The following is a 20,673-nucleotide window of genomic DNA, read 5'->3' as shown; positions in this document are numbered from 1 at the left end:
AGATCTGATAACGGTTTACATGCTTTGTTAATGAATTAAAAAATATTGTATTGAAATGTAACAGAGAGTAAAAGAAATGTAAAAAGAGAAAAAACAACACCTGAACAGTCCATAATAAACAATTTTGTAAAACTTGGCAAAACATAAGTGCATGCTCATCATCTTTATAGGTAAAAAGCACTTTTTGGCAAAACTTTCTGCGCCGTGAATATCCACAGGTACGCATTTGTCTGCATGACTTGATAGTGCCTTTGAAGCAGAAAAGTTATACTGTGATATGAATAACGAGAGACACAATCATTCATGTACAGGTCAGCTTTCCTATCACTCGAATATATTATAATAGCGAAACTGTACAAATATTATAAATATATTATAAGTATACATTTTCTTTTTCTTAATCCTTTTTTAAAATCGGATGCCCATTTTCCGATATAATACTTGACTATACATACGATACGAACTTATAAGCAAAAGAATCACTAAAGCTGTGGTCATCGCATTGGAACGGTCAATGCAAAGCAATTTGAATTAAAACCAGTTTAAACACCTACATTCATAATTGACGGTAATATACAGCGTAAACAGAACGATATTTTTAGTAAACTATTCGGTTTATACATTAAAACAAACGGCAAACTTGGCATTAAAACCAAACCAAGTAAGCATTGCGAGATTTAAGAAAACAATAACTTCATTTGGGTAAATAATTCTATGAGTAAGGAAAGGCAAATATTCAAATAAGGAAAAATAGCAAAATACAAACAGTTATTAAATCACAAATACACATAATCACATTTGCAACTCAGAATATAATGAACTGTTGAATATAATTATGATTATATGTTTCAATTTTCAAATACATTAAATACTTAATGCACACAACGGTCTGTGAATGATGAAATTTAATCTTGAATATAACTATGCTCTCATCCAGACAATGGGCATTTTACACAAGAAACGAAAATATTATTTTTAAGACACGAAACCAGCGCTCCCGAAAATGTCTTATACTAATTGTTTTTAATGAAAATTCAATACTGCTCAAGCAGCTGGAGTTTCACTTCTTTATATTATATCGGACTGAAAGCAATCGAATAATTCGTCATAGACATGAATATTATGTTTGAATAAAACAAATCGATTATAATGATTGTAAATCAAATTAGGCTTATGTTTCAACTTGCCAACCATTAAAACATATGGCGTACGAAAAGTTGACGGCATAGACGTTTTTTTGTATTAAAGTACATGTAGCTTATGCTGTGTTTGACCTACAATGACCGATGTTCGTCTTCTATTATTGTGGTAGATTTTGGTTTAAGGAATGATTCAACTACGTTAAAAAAACTTCTATTTAAATAATCATACACAAGCCATCGGGAAACAAGTTAATGCCTCATTGATACAAACTTGTCTGACGTTCACTGGTGAGTAATATCTTACTACAATTGCATTAACTGTTCCAATACAGATGCGAATGCAGATATTTATTGATAATATTGATAATAGTTTAGTTGATAGAACGCCTATGTGGGTTTTGTCGACACTATTGCTTTGAGTGTATAATTCTTTGTTTGTATAAAAACAAACAGAAACTTAACTTACGCTCTTCAAAGATAATACTTCATTCGTGTATACATGTCTCGACAATGTAATGATGATCGTCTTAAATTATACCCGACAGCCATGTTTTCAGTAACCCATCATGTTTGTGGAAAATTATGGAGTAATGACATTTATTTAGCTTCAATACGTATCAATTTAACACACATTGTATTCAAGATGCACTATATATTACACCTTTTATGCCCCCCAGTCTATACTGGGGGACATATTGTTTTGCCCTGCCTGTTTGTTGGTTTGTGGGTTTGCCTCAAACTTTAACATGGGCGATAACTTTTGCAATATTGAAGATAGCAACTTGATATTTGGCATGCATGTGTATCTCATGGAGCTGCACATTTTGAGTAGTGAAAGGTCAAGGTCATCCTTCAAGGTCAAAGGTCAAATATATGGGGGGACATAGTGTTTCACAAATACATCTTGCTGTACATGAATAACGCCAAGATTTCCCAGAATGCGGCTAAACTATAAGAAAGATCTTCCTAAAATACAATATAAACAATTCAAAAAGGTAAGAGTAATATTTTATAAAAATTGTACTAATGTTTATACAAATAACAACTTGAAGCGATTCAATTATATACAAAAAAGATAATGAGCACATGGTTTGTTTTTTAAGTATCTGAGGATTAACACTTTTTTTATCAAATGTAAAACTATCAATCACTGTTTATTTATCACATTTATTCAATTTGTTATTGACTTCATTCTGGATATTATACTATACTTTGTTTCTAGAAGTAAAATATTTACATTTAAGTTTAATTATGTCAATCATAATATATCTTAAAACGTTTTCCTTAAGTTTTGTTTAACTCAACAATGATAAGAGCTTCATTTACGTATCAATATATTGAAGATATGTATCGTTTGAGTGGTCTTGTCATGAAGTAATACAACTAATCTATACAGTTCATTTATGTAAAGGAACCAGTTTTATGCAAATTAAACAGTACATATTTAACAACTATCATTAAATTTAATCACGCACCTGATTTACCTATTTTTTTGCCTTTTTATCATTGCTTTTTTAACCGCTCGTATGCGTTCTTTCTATGTACAATGACTATGCTCAATATCAAATCAATAAATCAACAACATCCGTCATGTCATGCTGCAATAAGACGTGGCAATTGGTCGAAATCCACAATATATGAAATACGTTAAGAAGACGGCCGAGCATTTGCAACAAATTAAATATAAAAACTATCGACATTCAAGTTTATAGGTTTTGTGTTCGATAAACAACTTGAACTAATATTTATTTAATTATAATTGTAAATCTACTTTGATTAAAGATATTTTGTTAAAATCGTGTTTGCACAATTTATTACATACCTATTCAAATGAATGAGGTGCATTGTCAAAGTCGACTTACGTAGGAAACCGACTCCACCCATGTGGGGTTAGGGGTGGGGTGGGTGTTGAGTCACAACATCAATTTTACAATAAAAGAACTGGGGACTGTGTTTAAGACATCTAAGCGAACAAACTTAACGATAAGTATTTGTAATATGCGCAACCAAGACTTTGTAAATAATCTCTGTAATGAACACTATTATTATATCATCGTCTTATTGCAATATAACGATCAAACGAACTTTACAAATATCACAAAGGAAGAGTCCCATATAAATATGTTGTGCACTACTATACTATATATACTATGTACGACCGGAATGATTGTTCTTTTAATATCAACATTTTGTAAATGGCTTACATTGAAATGCTTATTAGATATCGTTAATTGATGTGTAATTTGGATAATGTTTTCTTAAAATGAAAGTCGTTTTTAAATCAAATATAAACAAGTTGACACTTCAATTGCATCAACAGGATAGTATTTCGACCAACACTCCGATGTTGTTTTTAAGGGTATGTGGCCAATATTTATAGAGTCTGACTCAATAAAAATCACATTTCAAATACAAACACCAATGAAGAAAACTGAGATCATTGGCTGTAAATCATTAATGCAAAGCATAATATGAGGGGCTTAACAGCCCAAGTATAACAATGAACTAAAAATAGTCAATCTTCTATAAAAAAAGGTATGTCAAGTACATCATAAACTGCATCACAAAATTTCAGGCTATCTACAAAACGTCTACTCACAATGTATGGAATGCGTGATGTGTACGCCTTTGTGCATACAGAGGCCTCGATAACGTCAATTGTAAGTCTAAGAATTCGCATTGAAATCAGTATTTATATAACGTCTACATCAGAACGCTAGCACAGCATTATTCTTGTATTGAAATATATGTGTGATACGAACTATGTTCACGACCTGGACATCGTGGCGGACGTATGATGGCAACGTCGTTAATCTTGGATCAATCTCATAGCTTTCAGAATAACTTATAATTATCAAAGTACATCTTTACACCACTACTGTGTCTGTCTGTAAAGTGTCTACACCTGTTTCTCACAAACTGAACATTATATCAATTACATACATGCAGACATGTAATTCATCGGTATACCCTTTAAAATATTAACATAAACATACACTTATCAGTTGATATTAGTACATGTGAATAAATATAACACATAAACAATGTATTTGAAATAAAGAAACATGCTTTACAGTGAACACGTACAACTTAGTAACTAAGTAACATTTAGTGACTGAATGACTCTTTATTAAAACGTTATTATTTTTTTCTTATAATGTATAATTTAATCAAACATGTATCCAATATATTTTTGATATTGTACTGTTCTTACCAACTGGCATAAACCACATCCGACAAATGCGTTGAGGTTACAAGAAAATCATTTCGTGAAAATAATATAAACATAATTATATTTCCTGGGTCTAAATTTCTTTTATGTAGCGTATCTGTAAACAGATAAGTATCTAAGTATATAATACTGTTTTTACGAAAGCAGTGCATACAAGCATGAGCTATGATAAAATGTTGTGTCGAAACCTTGTTCGCCCGAATACAAACAATCTCCGAATATTCATCAAGTTATAGAGGTAGCACCTGGTGAATGCTGATTTATCTCGTGTTCTGTCAATTTCAATAAGAATAATTTGGCGGTAAGTGCATTGTTTTTGTGTAGCAAAACCTTATAGTACAGTATCATTTGTTGTAACAAGAAAACAGATAATTAAAATGATATTATATGTCCGATCGTATTATTTATAATTGATGTAGTAATAAGAAATTTATTACACATTAAATTTGCATTAATTATCTGCATATAAAAACGTATATGTGATTAAAACTAACCTTTGATATTTCATGACATTTTTTATCGATGGCATAATTTGATTTCAGGTACAAAATCTCGTATAAATGTTGGTATAAATTCGACAATTAACTAATAATGAAAATAAATCTTAACATAAGGTTTATTTATGTACCTCTACATGATAATGTTCCAATTAACTGTCGAATAAACTTGTAACACACAAACAACAACCAAAAAGATATGGATAACAATAAAGACGTATCACGCTTAAATAAATATAAATAGCAAGAAAGATTTGCTGATGCATATTGCGTTCATATAAGTACGCTCTTGAATGAAAATTATAATATAGTTATGAATCTCATTAATACAAATATTGAAGCGGCTTTTGGCAAAATTAACGCTGTATCCTACGAGGTAGGCAAAACTATGCTTTTGTTACCTAATTACAAACGATCATTACAGCCTCTATGGTTGGATGAACAATGTGATATTCTTTAGAAAAAACAACAACACGTATTTACGTACATTTCGAGTTTTAAATTTAGCATCTGATTTAGTTTGAACATATTTATTTCAAACAATGCACATGTGTTTACATAGAATTACAACAATGTTTATAATACGTACATGTTCGAATGGGATAGAACGAAAGATACGGTCTTATATAGTTCTTCTCCCTATACAGTAACAATTTCATGTTGTCAAACGAATATAATTGGATGTTAACAATTTAAACAATAATAACATAATGATAAAAAAAAGACTCCGTGCATAGAGTTTCATGTCTGAAAACACAGACAATGGATTGACATGTGAGCTATGGAGGAGAGATAGGAGCAGAGGTTTGGGAAGAAAAAGAGAGGTTTTTAACGGCTTGTTGAGTGAAAGGGGAGACAAAGGACAAAATTGTCACAAAACCAGGTATTCAATTTTAAAAAAAGTCTGATAAAGGGAGACAATTCAAAATGTGCATTGTTAACCCCTTGTGTAAAATTCAATCTATTTTAACTATCTATGAAGTGCATCAGCTATTTTAGTATTGATTAAGTAGTCACGAGTGGTGTCTCCATATAAAATAGTTTCAATGCACGGGAAGGAATACATGAATATTGAGTTTATAAGTTCACCGCGAATATGTTCATACCGAGTGCATTCAAGAAATTAATGTGACGTCGTTTAGTGAAGTCCGCATATACATAACGGAGAGGAAATAATATTGCGTCTGAAGAGATGTCATTTAAGGCGATACCTTTTATTCTTAAGCGCGTGTGTAACATATGAGGGCGTCTTTCGCCGTAGGAAAATAATGGATTTGGAATCGGTCGATCTGTGTTAATAAGCCTTTTGAAGGAATAGATCGATTCCGCGTTTTTTACGTCATCGGAGAGATTGTTCCATTCAGATACAGTTGACGGTAAGAACGAATTCGAGTACAGTGATGTTCGTGCTTGAATTGTTTGGAGATTAGACGCATTTCTTAATGAGTAATTGCTACGCGATCCAACTGTTGCGGGTAAAAAGGATTGCAAGTAGTTTGGTACATTGCTAGAGTGCATTTTATACATTAATATTAATTTATGTTTGCGTCTTCGTTGACTGATAGTTTTCCCATCCTAGCTCATTATACAGATCCTCTAGTGAGACTAAACGCGTGCATCCCGATGCTATTCGCGCTGCTTCGGTTTGGATTTTGTCAAGTTTATCTTTTTCATATTGCATACAATTAGCGAATACAGCGTTTGAGTACTCCAGGATTGGTCTTATAAATGAAACATATATTTTCTCGAGAGTTTTTTATTAAGCATTATTTTTAATCTACGCATTATATGAATTCGTATCCATGCCTTTTCCTTTATGAAAGATATATGCGCATGCCAAGTACAGTCATTTGATATAAAGACACCTAAATGTTTATGGACATCAACAGTGGGTATATTAACGTTCTGCATAATCAATGGGGATGGTATGGTTTATTTATTTTGCGTGATATAAGCATTGATTCGGATATTGATGGGTTAAAACTTAAAACAAACCAACCATTTGTCAGCCCAGCTGGATATTTTATCAATGTCTGACTGCAGTACGGCTGCAGTTTCGTTTGGCGAATTAACTACCATGAATAGGCTGGTATCAACAGCGAACAAATGAACGTGTGCTTGTATGTCGGCGATAATGTCATTAGTATATACTAGAAACATGAGTGGCCCTAGAATAGAGCCTTGAGGTACACCGGCGAGAATTTCGATTGGGGTTGAATGCGATCCCGGTAATATTACCTTTTGTTTACGATCAAAAAGATAATTAGACAGAAAAGATAATATTTTTCCTCGAATTCCTGCTTGTTTTAGTTTGAATAATACACGTTTATGTTAAACGTTATCGAAAGCTTTAATAATATCAAAAAATACAGCTCTGACCTCAAGGCCATCGTCTAAGGCTTTGCAAAATGTGTTATAAATATAAGTTAGCTGACTGACAGTCGAGTCACCTGGCAAAATCCAGATTGAGTTGGTGCAAAGAATGAGTTCGAACGAAGAAAGTTAAATATGTGTTTATGTAATATCCTCTCAAAGACCTTCTCGATAGTGTTAAGAAGTGATATGGGTCGATAATTAGACGTTAAGGATGGGTCGCCGTTTTTGAAAATCGGACACACATTTGCGATTTTCCAACAAGAAGGCATATTGCAAAAAATAAGACAAGAGTTAAACAAATCACACAAAGGGTAACTTAATTGATGCATTGCCTCTTTGAGGATACGATTATCTATTTCATCAGGACCATAGACTGAAGACTGTTAACGTTTGTATGGTGCATAGTTGGAAGTTCCTGGTTACTTTCATCAATGGAACACTGGCTAGCTAAGTACTGGTTTAGCATATCAGCTTTGCTAATGTCATCCACTACAAAGATATTAGTTTGATCATCGTAAAGAGGTAGAATTGTTTAATTTGATTTCGTAGGAATAAATGTTCGAAGAGTTTTCCACCAGTCTTTAGCGCAAAGGTCGGATGACTTTAGTTTTTGTGAAATATTGTTAAAATATTATAATTTCGAATTGCGTAAAAGTAATACAACCTCATTCCTTACATGACGGAAATTAGACCAGATTATATCACTATTGGATTGTTTTGCTTTATGGTATTAGCGTTTCCGTTTTCGAATTTGTTTCTTTATGTTATTATTTATCCATGGAATATCACGAGAACGGATACAAACATTTTTGTTTGGAATACATGTGCTTGAAATGTGTAATACTGTTTTAGTAATATTTTTTTGCGTTGATATCAACATTTTTGCATTTTAGAAGACCCCAATTAGTATCCGTCAATAATTGTCGTAGTTTTGGAAAATCTCCAATATCGAAACGCAAGATGTGTCGATAAAACGTTTTACATCTGGGTTTAGTAAATTTTAATGTAATAAAAATAGGGCAGTGTTACCGAACAGTTTGATCTAAAATGGGTTCGCCTGTTCCAGAAATAAGTACACTAGTCTGATTGCTTACAAAAAATAAGTCAATTATAGACGATGTGTGTTCAGTAAAATGTGTTCGTCAATAAGTTGCGTTAAGTCATGTTGTTGACATAAATCATTTCTTTGTTTGTGCCGACGAGTCTGCGAGAGCGTTTATGTTAACATCACCTGTTATAATAATATAATTTATTTGTGTATCTCTGGCTAGCCATATAAAATCTTCAATGGAAAGCATATATGAACTATCCGCACTAGGCGGCCTATAAAACACGCCAAAAAGAATGGATTTATGTTTTGAGGAAAAAACGTCAATCCATATAGATTCTACATTATTAACTTCAAGATCGTGTCTGCGTTTGAAAACAATACTTTCATTAACATAAATAGTTACGCCACCATGAGATTCTGATGAGCGATCCTTACGAATCGGTTGGTGGAAGCCGTCAAAGAGGAGATCAGTAGACGGGATAGAGCTATATAGCCATGTTTCAGTAAACCAAATTACATGGAAGTCGCGTAAACCTGTGTAAAGAAGATCTATTTTTTTGCATTAGACTTTGTATATTGTAATGAGCATCTGATTTGAAGGAGTAAAAGAAAATATATTTAAAAATTATTGAGCTGAACTTTTCCAGAATCGAAAACCCCACAATTTCTTGTTAAAAAAGCCAGTCAAACCGCAACAAAACATAAATATCGAGGATAATGGTCCGACTACTTTCGTAGTTTATTATAAAGAGATCAAGCGCCGAGCATTATTGCTTTCATTTTTATATTAAATAAACGTTTATATGAATGGGCGGAAGAAAAAAAAACCTTTCATGAATCTCAAGTAGGGTTTCGGGCCGGCTATTCAGCTATAGAAAATGTGTTTTCCGTTCAAGCGATGTCTCAACAATATTTGTCAAGAAAAGGGGGTAGATTTTATTGCTTTTATTGGCCCCTACCGGTACAACCGGAGGGGACATATGGTTTGCGCTCTGTCTGTCTGTCAGTCTGTCTGTCTGTCAGTCTGTCTGTCAGTCTGTCCGTCACACATTTCTAGATCCTGCGATAACTTTAAAAGTTCTTCATATGTTTTCATGAAACTTGAAACATGGATAGATGACAATAAGAAGATTATGCACATCATTTCATTTTGTTCCTACGTCAAGAAATCTGGTTGCTATGGCAACAAATAAAAAAAAAATACTGACTGGTGGAGTTTCACCGGTAGGTGACCATATTGCTTGGCAATCTCTTGTTGCTTATATATTGACCTAAGAAAGGCATTTGATGATAAACCACATTGTACGTTTCAAGCACGTCAAAGAAAGAAAATTAACGGTAAATTCTTAACGTATTAAAATGTTTACATCTAAGTCTATTAATGTGTTTAAGTACATAATACAGCTTTCACTACTTCTGCTACGAAATATAGAAAACACTTTTCAAAGTATTATATCAGAGTAATATTGGTACCCGTCAGGGGGACAAGACCAGGTAGACCAAATTTGCTCTATTTGTCGATGAATTATCTATCAATGCTACGTGAAACTTGTGGGTCAGGAATGTTTGTTTCAAATGAAATACACGACATTGTATGCTTCATGTTTTTTTTGACGATATTGCAAGCTGTGTGGAAACGGCCTTTTAAAATTTATTTAACAGATACACGTACCTGTTCAATGAATTTTGTATAAATACGGCGATGGAAATTAATTTAGATAAAACTTAAATTGTTGTTTTTAGAAATCGCGGACACTTCCGCTTACAAATATTTCGGATTATTGTTCAAACCCAAATTATCATGGAACCCGGCGCATGATAAACTAAGCTCATAAGCGCAAGCAACGAATGTTAATTCTTTAATATTAAGATATGGTTTCGGGTCCGTCTGGTCTTCTCAGGATGTTCGCAACGTAGATGTATTTCGTCAGCGTTTAATTGATTGCGTCACTCATAGATGTGATCATTATAAGAACGTTAAGCCTATACTTAACACTGAAAGGTATTTGCAGTTTAAAATTCCGCTAAAATGTAAGACAGTCTTTGCCAAGTTTAGGTCCTCCAACCACAAATTTATTAGTGAAATTGGTAGACAGTTACCAAAATCGTTACTAAATCGTCGAACGACAAACGAAACCTAAACTGATAATCTAATTATGAATTTAATCTGTTCTGTTATATATGAATTATATGTTCAACATTTACATGTTATCAAAGATGATTTAATGAATATACAAACTTCATTTTCTGCAGTGATTGTTACACAGCACATTTGGGAATATTGTATGTTCATGCGAACTGCCGTTTCTAATGTTTATGTATATAAAGCATTATTTCAAAATGGAGCACGTTTTATTGTGTAGGCCTCATACAATTTAAAAAATTGATTTATGCAAATCACATTATTACTTTGTTCACTAATTATCAAGATAGTGCTGCCAAAAAGAATCTAAATTATCTAAATTATGTATTATTATCTTGAAGAACATGATTCAATTGTAGAATTCAACTTATGTGTATCCAGGATGCGGTGTATGTGGGCGAAATGAAAGCCAACAGTACATCTACTATGGAGATTTACTTGATTGCATTGAAGGGTGTGGCCTCAAAGTTCAGAGAACAATCAGTAATCGCTATACTTGAAAAATAATTATACATATTTCTAAAGAAATTGATATATTTTTTACACCACTAAAATAATGCCCCGGTTTGTTGCTACTGTTGAACAATAGATTTTCTACTTGAATTTTACAAGCTATACTTAAAAAATAGTTATACATAGTTCTAAAGAAATTGATATAAAAGAGTACGATGTTTAAATATCGGGAAAAATGCTATTAAAAAGTTAGTTCTGGCTACCATAACTTTAAATGTCGCTTTTTATGATTTTTGACAGGCGCGACTTTATAGTTATGGGCCAACCCCATTAGGAAATTCAACCAGAAATTCCCGAAAAGTTGACGGTTCACAAAGACCGGTCCAAAACAGCTTTTAAATGCAGTTATTGGCCCAAATCAACCACTTGATCGGAAAGATTGACATTTTTCACATTTAACTAATATATTCTTTCACAAAATATTATATTAAACATTTAAAATTTATCTATTCTACTCTTACATATCGAGAAAAACAGCGATGTGACAGACTTTCTTGAAATGCGAATCTCCCGAGATTTCACGGTCATATGATGTTATTTCTATTTTAGTAAAATACCATGTGCTTAAGTGTTTTCAAATTCAGAATGACATTTCCCGGTATTTTAGATTATTCTGGCTTGTTTTGTAAACAAATTGTAGTGTAAATACAAACTCAAGGTAAATAGTATTTAAAACTACCTGATTCACACTGAAATCAGTCTTATAATCCACCAGAAGTAAGTTGTTAATCTCAAATAATAGATTTCAGAAAACGAAAGTAATGTTTACAATTTCAGCAAAAAATGTCAAGGTCGATCCGAGAGTAACCAAATGAAAACTCGTCACGTGACAACGCGACAATGGCGTCAAAATTGTGAATTTCAGACTGATGAGAGTTATTTTCATCTATTGTAAGATGCATTCGAAACATTTGAACCTTAAAATATTCCCCGATGCAGTAATTTATATTCATTAACCAATATACGTAAAAATATATCCAAGACAATTAGCTTTCTTTGATTTATAGCGTGACATAAATATGTTACGTCTCTGGTTGACTTTCGATATGGGGTTGGCTTCAGCGTACAGGTATGTCAATACTATATAAACTGTACGCTGAAGTTTCTTTAGCTATTAAGAAGTAAGACGCAATAGTGCATTTTCTTGATTCAAGACAGATAATTGTTTAACATTGATGTTGACATTACAACAATCAATTTTCAACATTGTTAACTACTGATTGATTCTTAGCAAATCCTTTAAAATGTTTTAAATACAACAATTGACAATCTGGGCACATCTATAATTGCTGACCAATATTTGACTCTAAGTCGCATTCTTCTGAAGTTGTGTGTAAAACAATAAAATGGCGTATTTTTAATAAGTAAGGGGCTATATAACTTTAATATGATCAAATATATGTATTCTGGATGCACAAATAGCACATATAGTATATCAAATATATAAATGGTAAATTTTTATTTGCATTTCTGAAATAAATAATGAATCGCTCGCATAAAAAATGTCAGCCTTAAAAATACATACTTTATTCAGTCGCTCGCACAATCTATTTATTAACATATTTTTATTACAGATACGAGTATTGATTTTACGTGCTTCTGTTTCATCTAATATTGGCTTCTTGTGAAATTTGAAGGTATGTGTTCAGTAGATACGTGATGATATTTTCTTCGGATTTGTAAAATATTATTTAGTTGTATTGTTACATAATCATAATGTGAAATATGTTATATCAGTTGAAAACATAATAAATCACATGGACAAGTTGACAAAAAGTCGAGCTCAAGAATACACGTTGTTCGACTCTAGATAAATAACATATATTAATATAACATCATCATACGATATTGTGTAAATTTGCTTTGAGATGGTGATTCAGTTAAAACATTTTCTGCCAACGCAATCGATGCAAACTAGCACCATTTCAACATTTTCTGCAAATCATCAGCGAACAGTCATAAAAGTGTATAAATGCAATCTGTACATGTACGCGCATACATCATTTCCGTTGTTCTGACAGTTGCAAAGAAGAAGTAATTGTTGTTTTGTGTCAGTAAAACTGTTTTTTAGATTTTTCATTTTATGTGAAAACAAACGGTTTTACTGGCGCGGTTGTATACACAATTAAGTTTAATGATAACGATAACAGCATTGCCACTATCTGCATGCAATTTGTGTATAATGGTAAAGTGGAAGATGCAATCTGCAAAACACATCAATTATTTATTGGGTGGGAACCCAAATGCTAGCTTTTAAATATATAAAAAAAAGTAGTTAAATGAAACAGGAATGTGCGATCAATATTTATACGTAAGTTTCTATAATCGATACTTAAAAGACGGTTGCGAAATAAAACTCGTTTTTGACAACATCCTATATATAAATGATGCAGTATGGTAATAGAACAAACTCAGTCCAAATGACTTGGTCACATTTATTTTATGCTTTCCGGTGATTTATAGAGAATATCAGTGAATTAAAACTGATAATTTCACTGTTTCAAACAATGAAAATTATCAGTGAAAATTATCGATAATTTTCACTGTTTACTGTGAAATGACGTAATATTTTTAACGAAATGACGTCATTATTTCAGCGAAATTCTTTAGTTAAACGCTTTAACAATGTATATAAACTGTGAAAAGGCATAAAATGAAAAGAAAATTTGTAAGATTCGGTGGACTATCGATTTTAATTCACTCGTGATCATAGAAAAAATATATTTTCACTCGTGGCTGCGCCACTCGTGAAAATGTTATTTTCTATGATCACTCGTGAATTAAAATCGATAATCCACCGAATCCAACAAATATCCTCTATTTATACTGGACTCTTCTGAAAACACACAATAGACCAACACAGAGGAAACTTAAAATTACTCCTTAATGCATTAATGTAAATGAATATTTTGTTTGATTAGATTAGTAACAATATGTAAGCGAAGCCGGACCAATATCGAATAGAATGTAATTCCATCTAACATACACTCGTTATTTAAATTGGGTGCACAAATCAGATTTGGGAAATCGTTTTAAGCGAAATCCATAAATCGTAGTAAAAAACGCAAATTGTATCACGCAAGCGAATATTTTGTAATCATTACGCTTATTACAGAAATGAATCCGAATATGTCACATCAATGCTTATATTTTAAGAGAAAATATCTGATTAGATATAAAAAAAAAAGTTAACAAAATATTTTCAGGATGTTATTTTATTTCTTTATCCTAGCCTTCAAAAAGACAAAGAAAAAGTGTACATACGCATACGTATATTATATCCATACTCGTTACGCAATTAATAGTTTAGTGTAATTCTTGAGTCCAACTGTACAACTGTAAAATCCTGGCAGAATACTTGGGAATGTAACGCGCCAGTATAAATTCACCACGCTTTTAGTAATTCGGTTTATGCGAGATGTTTTCACAAATGTATTCGATAATGTTTAATGCAAACTATTTCCGTAAGAACTTGTATTATGTTGAAAAAGAGTTCATATTCCAATGCTTTGGTCGATATAGTCCAGTCAATCTACACTTTGACCTCAAACAAATTGCAACAGAATTTCTGAGTGCGCAAATATGTTGATTAAAGCATTATATAAATAATGTAAAAAGTCTAGAAAAATCCATGTTGGGGAAAGTTGTAAAATAAAAAACTACGGAAGCATGTATTTGACATAAAATCTATAAATGGATTTAAAAACCGAACGTTTAAATGGCCTCTTTAATGTATAGATAATAATCGTCATGATTGCTTGTAAAAATTCGTATAGACGTCTATTTCAATATACTGCTTTGATTATAACCTTAATGTATACATCATATACTGCGTTGGTAATTGTAATCTTGCTTTTTAGTTTTGTTTTTATCATAATTATGTGTATAATCAAAGGAATATTTCATGATTGTGGTATTCCGATGGTATGTGGCGCACTCGTTGATTGTGTAAAATTGTATTCCAATATTCCAGCAGGCTCGTGAAAAAACAAAGGCACCCAATCAGTTCGTGCGATAAAATCCATCATAACACCGTAGTCATCTAATAATCCTATTTTTGTACCTAGTTTCTAATCTGAAACAAAAACTGTTAGAAAGCTAGAATTCCCGTAGTTCATACACTAATTTTGTTTAAATAAAAAGTTTTACTGAATAGAAAGTGGGATAAATAGAATAATAGATAAGTGTTTTTTGTTTTCTAAGCCTCGCATGATAAACCAGATCTATAATCAACACTAACCTATTATTATCTATATTTAACAGGAAATGAGTGTCGATCATAGGTGCTACCCTTAATTGAATTACTAGTAGAATTCTGAAACCTAACTACTGATTTTCGTATATTAACATTTCAGATGGATCACCATGGGGATGTATTTTGAACTGTTACGTATCCAGTAAATACGAATGGGTAGCAGAACAAAAACTTGAATTTTTAAAGGTAAGATTGGTCAAATAATCTATATCGTAACTGTCTGCTTGATAGAAGCTGACAAGATGTTAATGTGCCAAGTCAACAATCACTAAGTGTTATATGTCATTTAAGTTTATCAGGATATTTCGGTTCATATTTAGTTCTATTTACACGAATCTCGTTCAAAATTGAAATTTATAAATGTACCATATAATTGTATGTTTGGTCAGAAAAGTTCGTTCTTTTACTTTTCAAATAAAAATATAATTTCAGGATTGATTAAAGAATTCCGAAAACAAACAAAATTCATTTTTGCGCTTGCTGGAGAATTGGAGAGGAATGGGTTCGATGTTTACCACGCTCAAGGGGATGCTGATGTGTTGATAGTGAAAACAGCTTTACAAATTGCAGAAACCAGCAATGTTGTCATCGTAGGCGAGGACACGGACTTGCTAGTAATTGCCCTATATTACATAAAGTCAATTCATAAAACAGTCGTCTTAATGCCAGCAGCAAATCAAACGACATCAAAAGTTGTTTGGATATGGGATATTCAGAAGGCCAAACAAGTATTGGGCGGACAAACCAGAACATTGCCAGTTTTACATGCACTATCTGACTGTGATACAACATCCCATATTATCGGGATCAGCAAAGGCGCAACTTTAAAAACTTTCCTTAAAAATGAAGAGGTAGTCAACCATGCCTGCGATTATTTGTCACACAGCAACAAGGATGTTGTTATTGTGAATGGTGAACGAATTCTGGTTGCATTATTTGGCGGATTGTCCGTTGAGACACTGGATTTGTTGAGGCTAAGTATGTTTTCGCAAAAGGTCATGTCGAGCACCAAATACGTTATGATAAAGTCATAGCCACCAACATCTGCCACCGCTAAATATCACAGTATTAGAACGTTTTTCCAAGTTCATGAATGAATTGAAAATGGAGAAAACCTTTCGCCTACTGAATGGGGATTCGAACTGAAAGACAATAAGTTTATGCCCCAGAAAACGGATCGACCTGCTGCACCCAAGAAGCTACTGAAAATGGTAAAATGCAAACAACACTGTGACACAAAGAGATATCCATGTAGGAAAAACGGCTTATAGTGTTCTGCGGGATGCTCAGGATGTCATGGAATAAGCTGTACGAATGAACAGAAGTTCAACAAAACCGACTCTGATATTGACTAAAACACATGTTTAATTAATGAGACGCCAATAGTAAAATGACGAATTAGACTTCAAGATAAACTTAGAATTGAAACTGTCATTATATCCATTATTGTTACTGCGACTTTTAAACATGTTTTTACACCATATGCAGTTATTTTAAATTCAAAGATGTACTTATCAGTGTACGTTACATAATTTTATTGAAATTATTATGTACAAAATAATCAAGTTTACAGATTTTGTAACAGTTATATCGTTCAACTGCATAATATGATATTTAACCTTTTAAAAGTCAAGGTCAACCATTGTGACCCAAGGTCAATGCATTATTTATATATCTTTAAACATTTAGCAAATGTGTATGAACTTATTTAAGTAAATATATGTATCTAATACTGTCTATATAGAAAATTCACATGAATTGAAATGAAATTACTTTGTATAAGACTACCCCACCCACTCTTTATATAGAGAAACAACACAAAGTTTAAATAAATATTTGTTTAATTATGAAAATTCTGACAGATATATTCTTATCTCATATTTTAAACAAATGTATGTGTGTAAAGTCTATAGATCTATACAAGACAATGATTAAATTGTTATATTCAACACTGCTCAATAAAAGCTGTTTTATCATATAGAAATACCCCACCAACTTTTCAATTTTATATATAACAAGAGCTATCACCATAGGATGTCATATGCCCCCTATAAACGCTTTGAAAGAAGTTATGAGCATTTTTCGAAACCTAGACGCAGATTTCGAAACCTAAACGCGGACCCAAAGTTCAAGATCAAGGTCACAGGGGTCAAAACTTGTGTGCGTATGGAAAGGCCCTGTCCATATGCACATGCATGCCAAATATGAAGGTTATAATCTTAAGGAACATAGAAGTTATGAGCCTTTTTCGAAACCTAAATGCAGATTTCGAAACCTAAATGCGGTCCGTAAGTTCAAGGTCAGGGTCTAAGGGGTCAAAATTCGTATGGAAAGGCCTTGTCCAAGCACACATGCATACCAGATAAGGCAAATATGAAGGTTATATCTCAAGGGACATAGAAGCATATAAGCATTTTGAGAAACCTAAATGCAGATTTCGAAACCTAAATGCGGACCCTAAGGTCAAGGTCACAGGGGTCAACATTTTTGTGCGTATGGAAAGGCCTTGTCCATATACACATGCCTATCAAATATGAAGGTTATATCTCAAGGGACATAGAAGTTATGAGCATTTTGCGAAACCTTAATGCAAAGTGTGACGGAAAGACAGACAGACGGACGGTCCGATCACTATATGCCCTCCTTCGGGGGCATAAAAAGGTGACAAATAGTGTGTAATGTAAGATAATATAGTTTCTGTTACATTTATAGTCATAGCAGATTTAGATATAGCTATGTTAACATGGATGTTTTATGTAAAAATGATGGGAATGAAATACATATGAATTATAAGGAGTTTCAAAGTAGTAAAATAAATACATTCATTAGTCTATATTTGGTCTCGTTTTTTGTAACTTTCCCCAGCTTAGATTTTTCTAGACTTTTGATCTGTTATACAGTATGCATTTATGATTTAAAAACACCCAAAACATTTTCTGTTGCAATTTGTTTGAGGTTTTGGGCGTATCTGAGCTAGAATGACTGGACTAATAATCCAACTAATGCCTTCTCGGTCACTATGTATACACCTGCAGTTCCATTGAACCATATTCGACAGTGAAAATATATGCGATAGTGTATAATACGGCAACTCCTGAAATAACACTCTCGTATTTCTGTATTTATCCCATAATTATTTAATGTGTTTTTATAGTACTCCTACATAAAATAAAGCCATGCGCATTATAGTTACTCTTGAAAAGCTAATTTGTTAACAATACACTTATTGGAAGTGTAATTTTGCAAACATTTTCTATAAAATTACCATATGTTACACATACATTTAGATCGGAGCATTTGTAGCAGAATATTGTGATGTGTTGGGTCGCTTGAACGGAAGTCAGATATCCAGTTCTAGCTTCAATACTCGATGTCTGAGAATGATGAAAGCCATTTCAGCCAACAGTTTTGTTTAGAGAGTTCGTAAGAGTAGTGAATGCAATTTTGTACGCGTTGTTTTCTGTGTAAATTACTGAGCTGTCGCCAGCAGCAACTAACTAACACGTACAGCTTAATAAGAATGTGGATAAAATAAAGTTCTGATATAAATAAAAGATGATATGTCATCATATTACCTCTGATATGATAAAATTCACATAATAACCATATTTAATAAAAGAACAAATACAAATCTATGTTTTTCTTAACGTATAAACTCAATTCCCCAGCTATAATTTGTTTTTTCGATATGTTGCTTTTTATGATTTCTTGTTTATATTATTTGCGCTAAGAAGTACATATTGTGCCATACAGTTATTCTAAACATATATAATTTTGTAGATTTATATAAAGAGACGTTTTATGTTGTTTCCATTGGTGTTGAAATGTATTAACGTCTCTTTGATATATCCCTTGATGGAACATTTCATACTTTGCAGTTAATGTACCCAGTTATTTTATGTTATTTACGTTTGTTAACTAGTGGAATTCCTTCTATAATATTATTCGTTTGTTTAAATCTGTGGTTTAATTATTACCAAAAATAATTCGCATGTTAATTCTGAACAAAAAGAGACAAGCGTTCCTCTTTTGACATGCATATTAAACTTTTTGCGGAAGAATATGAACCACCGATGTAATTTAACAAAAATATATAAATAAAATCGGATGTGGAGACAACATTACAGATAAGTAGACATGAAACTATTCATATTTATTTTAACAAAAACTACATAAATAATCCAACACATAGTAATAATACCACTAACAAAAACACTTACCTTTTATTTTTCTATATTTAAATTGAATATTCCAAGAACTGATAGACTTTACTCATATCTCGGCACCGTTTTTTTAAATTTATAATCATTTTACGAAACGCTGGTTTCAATTGGCCTGTTTCCTATTTTTGCATCGATAAGCTTTCTATCACAAATCCTAACGGGCAGCGTACCATCATTATCTTCTTTTTTTCCCCTATAAACGTTTTCACACGGATTCCAATATACTCAAACACGTATTCGTGTGTTTAAGTAGGCGCCCATTTGAGCGGTTGATGTCTCCCTATGCTTACCGTAACCCTTCCAAAGCGATGCCACCCATTGATCAGATCGATTTTTTGTTTAGTATTGTGACGTGTGTGGTTTGATTTTATTTGCGATCGGTCACTTGTTGAAGTACAGACATTTAGATACGGAATAAATCCTAACACCGTTTCTGAAATTTCCCGTTCTCTATATTATTATAAAGATGTTTTTGTTGGCAGATAATATGATGGATACATCACCTATTCGAAAAATATTACTCCAAATTTATGTTTACATCTGCTACACTCGTTCCGTGGTCTGGATTGAGGGATTTATAATGAAATCAAGTAGACGGGTTATCTATTGAAATAGAATTTTAATTTCAATAAAATGTCCAGACAACAATGGCAAGTAACGCCAATTAACCTTAGGCAGGGGTTTCGACAAAGACAACGTTTATTGATAAAGGTTGTATCAATACATTTTTAACAAATATTTCAAATGGAAAAAATCGCATCTAGTATTTTACTTTAAACGTATATACAATACGGTCATAATAGTATATGCTGCCAATAAATAAACGGTGTGATATTTAAAGTATTTGCATACAAAAATCTAACACCTCTAACGGTGTTCGTTTACTTCGAAAAAATCCAAAAATAAATACTGTTTTATAAAAAATTACGACAGGTTTTGTCGATGTAACGGAAATCCGACTTCGTATTACATTCTCTATGCATCGTATTGTCAGAAAGAAGGAGTAAACATTCGCATTGATTGCATGTGTAAAAGTATATTGTTTTGTGCATACCTTTTCGTATAGTTTATAGAACTGGCGCCAAAGGTGGGAAATCAATCCCTACCATTTTAAACATATCAATAACATAATATTATGTATACTAACGAAGTCAACATATAAGTGTTTGTGTATTATTGGACTTCTTGACTACCACAGTCACACAATTACTCTTAAAAGTAAATAAAAGGTAAATTTAAAG

The sequence above is a fragment of the Dreissena polymorpha genome, chromosome 8 (assembly GCF_020536995.1).
Source record: "Dreissena polymorpha isolate Duluth1 chromosome 8, UMN_Dpol_1.0, whole genome shotgun sequence".
NCBI classification, from domain to species: Eukaryota; Metazoa; Mollusca; class Bivalvia; order Myida; family Dreissenidae; genus Dreissena; species Dreissena polymorpha.
Note: the sequence above shows the minus strand (reverse complement) of the source record.